Source organism: Muntiacus reevesi, chromosome 10 (genome assembly GCF_963930625.1).
Source record: "Muntiacus reevesi chromosome 10, mMunRee1.1, whole genome shotgun sequence".
Classification (NCBI taxonomy): Eukaryota; Metazoa; Chordata; class Mammalia; order Artiodactyla; family Cervidae; genus Muntiacus; species Muntiacus reevesi.
In genome coordinates, this window is record NC_089258.1 from 82,375,684 (window position 1) to 82,384,822 (window position 9,139).

Sequence of the window (9,139 nt, forward strand, 5' to 3'; positions counted from 1 at the left end):
GAAGGTTACTAAGGTGATGTAACATAGATTAGGAGGATGGAGGGAAGAGGAGTGTATTATGTGTGTGTTGGGTTGAGGGGAGGAGTAGACCCAGACATGTCAAGGTACAGGAGGAAGAAATATGTGTGATAGAGAAGTGTTATTTATTTAATTCTCATCTTTACAGAAAAAAGAAAAAAAAAACCTGTACAAACTTTTTGGCCAATTCAATAGAAAGTCAATAGATAATGCCTGAAACTTGTGAGTAAAAGAAATAGCATTATAAGGTTGTCATTTAGAAATACTCAGGAGATACTGAAAGGCTGAAAGCTGGGGACTGAAGGATGGGGAGGATAGGGCAGGGTACTCCTGTTATTTATCATAAGCCGGGTAGGGCCATGTGGTTTCTTAAAATAGGTGAATTCATTAGTTTGATGAAAATAAAAGTTGCTTTGAAAACAAGAACTTTCCTTAGCAGATATAAACTGTTATACACTATTATAATATTTACATGTATATTATATACATGTAAACGCCTGAGTGGGTGGACAACAGGTCCCACTGGACAGCACAGGGAACTCTGTCCAGTACCTTAAGATGGACCATAATGGAGAAGAGTATGAAAAAGGGTAAATATGTGTGTATGCCTGAGTCACTTTGCTATACAGCAGTAATTAACACAACACTGTGAGTCAGCTACACTTCAGTTAAAACAAACTGACGAAAAACTGTCCAATTCCCCTTCAACACCACAGTCTTCCAAGGTAATCGTTAAATACAGACGTCTGAATTATTAGATGTTTGAGTTGCTTTCTCACTGTTTCCATTTATGGTCAGGGTATCACTGGTGAAAATCAGTCTTTTTCTTCCAAATTGAAAGAATAAAGAAGACGTGGCACTAAACTCCATTTCTGGTACTCAATCCTAGCGAAATTATTTTAAAAATAGAAAAATCTTTATGTGAAATCATATATATCACTGTTTATATATTACTGTATAGTAATGCCAACAAAGGTCCGTCTAGTCAAAGCTATGGCTTTCCCAGTAGTCATGTATGGATGTGAGAGTTGGACCATAAAGAAGGCTGAGTGCCAAAGAATTGATGCTTTTGAACTGTGGTGTTGGAGAAGACTCTTGAGAGTCCCCTTGGAATGAAAGGAGATCCAACGAGTCCATCCTAAAGGAAGTCAGTCCTAAATATTCATTGGAAGGACTGATGCTGAAGCTGAAACTCCAATACTTTGGCCACCTGATGCAAAGAGCCAACTCATTGGAAAAGACCCTGATGCTGGGAAAGATCGAAGGCAGGAGGAGAAGGGGACGACAGAGGATGAGGTGGTTGGATGGCATCACCAACTCAATGGACATGAGTTTGAGTAAGCTCTGGGAGTTGGTGATGGACAGGGAGGCCTGGTGTCCTGCAGTCCATGGGGCCTCAAAGAGTCAGACACAACTGAGCGACTGAACAACAACAATATGTTACTGTAAACCTGGCAAATCTTTAACTGCCCAAACATAAGAAAATTTGAATTCTCCTCAGTCTTTAAAAAGAATGCTTATGAAGGTGAAATAGTAACATGAAAATATTGATAATTTACTGTTAAGTGACAAAATCAGTGTGAAAATTGCCTATGAAATAGTATTACAACTATTTTAAAAAATATGTGTACATAAAAAAGTTTGGGAGAGTATATCAAAAGATTTACAATAGTTTTGTTTCAATGATATTATGGATAATTTTTTCTTTTTACTTTGTATATTTTCACAAATGTTTCAAAATTTTTATTAGTGCTATAACAAAAATATGAATTAAAAATACTTGAAAATATGAATTAAAATCTATTTTTACATTTTTAAAACTTTGGAGTTTACCATTTTGATTTTGACAATTTAGCCTTAAAGCCTATGGGATTTTTTTTTTTTTAAAGTTCATTGAAGTACAGTTGATTTGCAATGTTGTGTTAGTTTCAGATGTACAGCAAAGCATTTCAGTTACACGTATACCTGTATCCACTCTTTTTAAGATTCTTTTCCCATATAGATCACTACAGAGTATTGAGTAGAGTTCACTGTGCTATAGAGTAAGTCACTTTTAGTTGTGTGTTTTATTTATAGTACTGAAACCTATGGGATTTTTAAACAGTTTTATTGGAGTAAAGTTAATTCACAATGCTGTGTTAGTTTCAGGTGTACGGAAAATGATTCAGTTATACATACACATAGATCCACTCTCTTTTTAAAAAATATTTTTCCCATATAGGCCATAACAGAGTAATGAGTAGAATTCGGTGTACTACACAGCAGATTCCTTTTAGTTGTCTATTTTATACATCAGTTCAGTTCAGTTCAGTACAGTTGCTCAGTTGTGTCCAACTCTTTGCGACCCCATGGACTGCAGCACACCAGGCCTCCCTGTCCATCACCAACTCCCAGAGTTTACCCAAACTCATGTCCATCGAGTCGGTGATGCCATCCAACCATCTCGTCCTCTGTCGTCCCCTTCTCCTCCTGCCCTCAATCTTTCCCAGCATCAGGGTCTTTTCCAATGAGTCAGTTCTTCACATCAAGTGGTCAAAGTATTGGAGCTTCAGCTTCAGCATCAGTCCTTCCAATAAATATCAGGACTTATTTCCTTTAGGATGAACTGCATTCCAAGGAACTCTCAAGAGTCTTCACCAACACCACGGTTCAAAAGCATCAATTCTTCGGTGGCCAGCTTTCTTTATAGTCCAATTCTCACATCCATACATGACCACTGGAAAAACCACAGCCTTGACTAGACAGACGTTTGTTGGCAAAGTAACGTCTCTGCTTTTTAATATGCTGTCTAGGTTGGTCATAACCTTTCTTCCAAGGAGCAAGCGTCTTTTAATTTCATGGCTGCAGTCACAATCTGCAGTGATTTTGGAGCCCAGAAAAATAAAGTCTGTAACTGTTTCCATTGTTTCCCCATTTATTTGCCATGAAATGATGGATGCCATGGTCTTAGTTTTCTGAATGTTGAGCTTTAAGTCAACTTTTTCACTCTCCTCTTTCACTCTCATCAAGAGGTTCTTTAGTTCTTCGCTTTCTGCCATAAGGGTGGTGTCATCTGCATATCTGAGGTTATTGATATTTCTCCCAGCAGTCTTGATTCCAGATTGTGCTTCATCCAGTCCAGCATTTCACAAGATGTACTCTGCATATAAGTTAAATAATCAGGGTGACAATATACAGCCTTGATGTACTTCTTTCCTGATTTGGAACCAGTCTGTTGTTCCATGTCCAGTTCTAATTGTTGCTTCCTGACCTGCATACAAGTTTCTCAGGAGGCAGGTCAGGTGGTCTGGTATTCCCATCTCTTGAAGAATTTTCCACAGTTTGTTGCGATCCATACAGTCAAAGACTTCAGTGTAGTCAATAAAGCAGATGTTTTCTTGGAACTCTCTTGCTTTTTCTATAATCCAACGGATGTTGTAATTTGATCTCTGGTTCCTCTGCCTTTTCTTAGTCCAGCTTGAACATCTGGAAGTTCACAGTTCATGTACTGTTGAAGCTTGGCCTGGAGAATTTTGAGCATTACTTTACTAGCGTGTGAGATGAGTGCAATTGTGCGGTAGTTTGAGCATTCCCTGGCATTGCCTTTCTTTGGGATTGGAATGAAAACTGACCTTTTCCAGTCCTGTAGGCACTGCTGAGTTTTCCAAATTTGCTGGCATATTGAGGGTAGCATCATCTTTTAGGACTTGAAATAGCTCAACTGGAATTCCATCACCTCCATCAGCCCTGTTCGCAGTGATGCTTCCGAAGGCCCACTTGACTTTGCATCCCAGGATATATGGCTCTAGCTGAGTGACCGCAGCATCTATATACAGCAGTGTGTGAGTCCATCCCAGTCTCCCAAGTCATCCCTCCATCCTTGCCCCCTCTCCTTTGGGAACCATAAGTTTGTCTGCATGTCTGTGAGTCTGTCCCTGTTCTGTAAATAAGTTCATCCGTATCATTTATTTTAGATTCCACATACGAGTGACATTCTTCTCTGTGTGACTCACTTCACCCAGCACGATTCCATAAGATTTTTTAATGGCAGTCATTTTAAACCCACAGAGAGTTGATTCTTTGACAAGCTTATGAATACATTTTAGTTAGAATTATCCTGACATTGATAAATTTTCAGCAGGAAAGTATTAACTGGACAAATCCATTAGGCCAACTTGATTTGAATAATTTATTGCTGAACTAATCAATAATTGACCAGTTTTGTGTATGGTGAAGTTAAGCTATTTCAAATTGTTCCCATTTTCACTTTTGTTTGCTGGAACTCTTTTCATAAAAATCAAATTTCTCCCTCAGAATCTTAAAAGAGTTGATTCATTGATTATTTTTTTCCCCAATCAGAGTTTCAACCATTAGGATTTCTGTCAATGACTTATTTTGTCCATCTGCCTAACCAAGTTTTGCAGATTTTCATTTTGGCAGGATTTAATTCTGTTACTTTTGAGTCAACAACAAATCTTATCATGTTTAGTTTTAGCCATTGTCAGGTTTATTTTATAGTCATTATGAGTTTTTTTTTTTTTTTGGTAGCCTATTGGTTTCTATTTTTTAAAACTCTAGGGAATTTCCTGGCAGTCCAGTGGTTAGGACTCCTAGCTTCCACTGCAGGAGGCAAGGGTTTGATCCCTGGTCAGGAAACTAAGATCCCATAGGCCATGCAGCATGGCCAAAATGTTAAAAATAAAAATAAAAAAATACCTCACCTTCTGCTCTCTCTGACTTCCCACTTCCCTGGCCTCATTTCCTCATCGCCAACCTCCCACGCTCATTCCCAACTCAGGACATTTACATGTGCTCTTCCTTCTGCCTGGAATAGTTTTCCCTCAGATCATCATAAGCTGACTCCTGTCCTCCACATTGTATCTCAACGTCCTCCCCTTCTGGAGAAAGGCCCGATTTCTATTTAATTCCACCCTTGCTGCACAATTCTTGCCACTGCCTGAAACTATTCCTCTTATGTACATGTGTATTATCTCCACTACTAAAATATGGAATACACGGGAGCAGGGACTTACCATCTTGTTCACTGGTGCATTTCATTCTTCTGACACATATGTATTCCTCAATACATTTTTTTCTTAATAAATACTTGTGAATAGACAAATGAACGGTGTAAAGAAAGACCTGTAATGGAAGAAGGAACAAATATCATGGAAGAGTCAGAAATGCCATCACTAAAGAGGTGTCTTGTGATTGAAGAAGAAATTGAAGGAGAAATTGAAGAAGAAAGAAATTGAAGAAATTGAAGGAGAAATTCAGATGGTGGGGGCAGGCAGTTCAGGAGGGGACCTAGTGCATGAACAGAGATGGGAGAAAGGAACACGTGATCTGGGAAGGTGAAGTCTGTGCAGATGTGACTAAACGAGAAAGAAGGGAGAGCTTTACTGAGCACTGAGAGAGCAATCTGGTTGAAGTTTAAATGGTTTCATTACTGCCTGACAGTCAAAGACACGGCGGCAAGCAGAGCAACACACCCAAAGGCATGCACCACCGTGCCATAATTCCCTGGAAACTCTGAGCATCTTACACTCACAATAGCAGGGATTAAGCTTGCAGATGGCATTCAAGTTGCACATCAGCTGACCTTAAACCTAAGAGGTTAGCCTGGGTTATGCAGGTGGGCCAGTGTAATCACCAGGATTCTTTAAATGAGGAATTACTGGGCAGAAAGTCAGTGTATGATGGGGCAGGCTGAGAAAGACCTGGCTGGCCATTGCTGGCTTTGAAGATGGAAACGAACCACCAACGAGGAAAGGGGTAATCTCTGGAAGCTGGAAAGGACAAAAAAAGTCTTCCCCTAGATGCTCTGGAAAGAAACACAGCCTTGTCAATAACTGGATTTTCACCTCTCATGACACTCTTTGGACTTCTGACCTCTGAAACTGGACGATCAGAAATTTGTATGGTGTTATGACACTGCACTGTGGTTCCTTGTTATAGAAGCAACAGAGAACAAATACAGACAGCAAACACAGATGCTTCATCACTGCAGTAAGATGAGGAAGGGAAAAGCAATGCTCACGGCTCATTTGAGCCTACATTCTGGTGGATGGAAAGTCTTCGGTAGCAACAAAGAAGCAGAATTCCGCTACTAGAATGCTGACTTTACCCAGTTTATCTGTGCTTGCATAACCTGCAAAAACAACCTAAAGGACCTAGAAATCTCAGATCACCTTTCAAGGGTCAAAAGAAAAAGTGAATGAATGAGACTGGATGGGGTCCTTGGGGGCAGTCAGCACTGTTTAACCTTACAGTCTCCCCAGGATATAGAAATCACTTATTACATGCATCCCTTAAGCAATCTTTTATTAAATTTTATCTATCAAATCTATCAACATTAGATAATAAGTCTTCTAATAGTCTGAATTTTGTTTTTTTTTTTTTTTTTAAATAAGAGAACAAGAGTGGATGCTTTCATTGAAAGAAGAGGGATGCAATCTCTGAAGAGTGTTTTATTCTCTCAGCAAGATGGGCAAACTGTGACTGATCACCATTTTGCACTAATTCTTGCAGAGTTGGTCTTTATAGATCAACCAGATCCCTCTGTTTTGCTTTGTAAATTGAGCTGAAATTGTTCCTGCTGCCTGGAGAGTGCTGGCTGCCTGCCCAGAAGGGTCGCCCCTGCAGGCTCTGTATAATGAGGCAACCCACAAGGCTGACCTCAGCATAAAAAAAAGTTCAAGCTGGGACCTAAATTTTTAGCACATTTGCAGTATGAAAGCCAAATAGCCAGAGGAACTGCAGCAGAATGACATCATTCGAACAACTCGAGTAATCCTTCAATCATTCAGAGCATCAGTATTACAAGTGTCATTCTACACTTACGAAGGACAGCGCGGGCCACAGCTGCCCAAGGGGCAGGCTTCCTTCTCTCTGCAGACCCAGGACAAAACCTTAAGGATGCAATTACGCTTGCTGTTTGCTTTTGGTCTGTTGGAGTGGCTTGTCTGGAGGTGAGGAAAGGTACAAAGATGTTAATTTCTCTTCCTGAAAAACAGGTTTCTGCACGTCAATGTGGCAGGAAGAAAGTGCAGATGATACACTGCTCGCTGCACAGCAGGCCTGATTGAGAGACAAATTTTGGGGGCAAGGAAGAGCGACTTACATGTGTCTTTATTTTTGATTATTTCTTTGACTGTGCCGTCTTAGTTGTGGCACTTGGAATCTTTGATCGTCATTGCAACATGCAGGGTCTTTGGTTGCGGCATGCGAACTCTTAGTTGCAGCATGTGGGGTCTGGTTCCCTGACCAGGGATCAAACCCTGGCCCCCTTCATTGGGAACTTGGAGTCTTAGCCGCTGGACCACCAGGAAGGCCCCTGAGGGACAGTGACTTTATTCGGAAAGTCAGCTGACAGAAGACGGTAGGCTCATGCCCCCAAAGACCCATCCTTCCTGAGTTAGAATTCAGGGTCCTTCTGTACTAAAAGGGAAGGGAGTCAAGTCAGACATTTCCCAGTTCCATCAGCCTCTAGCGGGAACGTGTTCAGTTTTTCCGCCCTGCAGTCATTCACAGATGGGCCTGGTTAGGATGTTTCCTGTGAGTTAAACAAAGGTATTCTAGCTTAATGCTTATGACCCGGGAGGCGGGATTCCCAGAGATGGGCCTCTGTGTATAATTTAAGTTTATAGGCACATCCTTTTTGTAACAAAAGCAATGGAAAGGTTAAAGTAAAAGAAATGGATCCAATATGGAGTCAGATTTGTGCTTCCTTATTGCACATACACAAATACAAACCCTCCGCATTTCTACTGGGCTAATATAAAGTTCTGGTCAGTACTTTGCCTTATCTTGAGCTAACTTTATTTGTTTATTTATTTTTGTTTCCACAGTGATTTATTGTTCATTATTTTTACAACCTTTTCATCAAGATAATTCATATATTTAAAACACCTTCAAATATTTAAAAGGCATTATCAGGCAACATCATTTTAAATATATAGTGACATATTACTAGCAAAGTTGTATGCACTTACATCACTAAAGTTCTTCCCTCTTACTTTTTTTAAATGACACTGGTGAACTAGTGGAAGCAATTTCCCTTCTTTGTGAAGCCTCGAGTGTCAGTTGCACCTCCAATAAAAGTTCCATTGACAAATATTCGTGGTACAGTTCTTTCACCAGTCATTTTGTGAAGAGCGTCTTGAAACTGACTTCTGTATTCAAGGATGTCCAATTCCACCACTTTATAGTTAACATTCATGTCATGGAAAAGTTTTTTGCCATCGTACAGTAAGAACAGGATGTTTTGGAGAAAATCACCACACGATTATTAGAAATGGTTTCTTGGATCTGATTCACGGGAGCAGTTGCTGCGTTTCCCAAAGATGACGATGTGCTGTTCCCCATCCCGGAGCCCGAAATTCCCACTGGCCCCTCAAGCCGGCCCGCTGAGCTGCTCCTGACCCGGACGAGCCAAGTCCCCACCAGCGGCGCCAAGCTCCAGTACATGGTCTCAGCGCGGGGCCTCAGCGAGCAGGCGGGCCAGCACCCGGGCCGGGAGATTGAGCTAACTTTAGAAACCTGTCTTAACCTCCGTCCATTCAACTACTGATGTCGCTGAAAAAAAAAAAAAAGAAGGAAACCTTCCTTAAGCGTGTTAATAAATAATACATAAATAGGTAAATTTTGAAGTACTCTTAATAGAAAACAAGAGTATTTTGTGGTGTGAAACTGAAAATATTCTATTTTAGAATGTCCAGTATTTGTGATTATATTCATTACTGTGGCATTCTACTAGATTTTCCTTCTTCAAATTAATGACCTGTCCTAGAAGAAGAGGTGAAAAAACAGGAGAAAACATCTTAAATTAGATGTTAGCATTGGAACGGCATGTTTGTATATCTTTATGTCCATTTTAAAAAAATCCACAAGCATACATATTTTAAACAATTTTCTAGCTTGCAAAAACATTTAATCATGTTCTTTGCTACACAATACAGCAACTACTCTAAAAGCTTATGGCTACTTTTCCCTTGAACCTAACAAAAAAATAAAAGATCAGAAGAAAAAAACATTGATGTTCTCCATCTCCACCGACACTTCAGTGGAAGTCAGTGTTTCTCAACATTTGTTTTCATTGTCACTCACCTAAGGGGAAAAAACCAAATATCATTTAAATTGT

The 9,139-nt window shown here is 40.0% G+C and overlaps 1 pseudogene; it reads right to left on the reverse strand.

Annotated features, from left to right (window-relative positions):
• Window positions 1–7,871: 7,871 nt before the first annotated feature.
• On the reverse strand, window positions 7,872–8,442 carry LOC136176925 (glutaredoxin-2, mitochondrial pseudogene; annotated as a pseudogene).
• Between the last annotated feature and the right edge of the window lie 697 nt (window positions 8,443–9,139).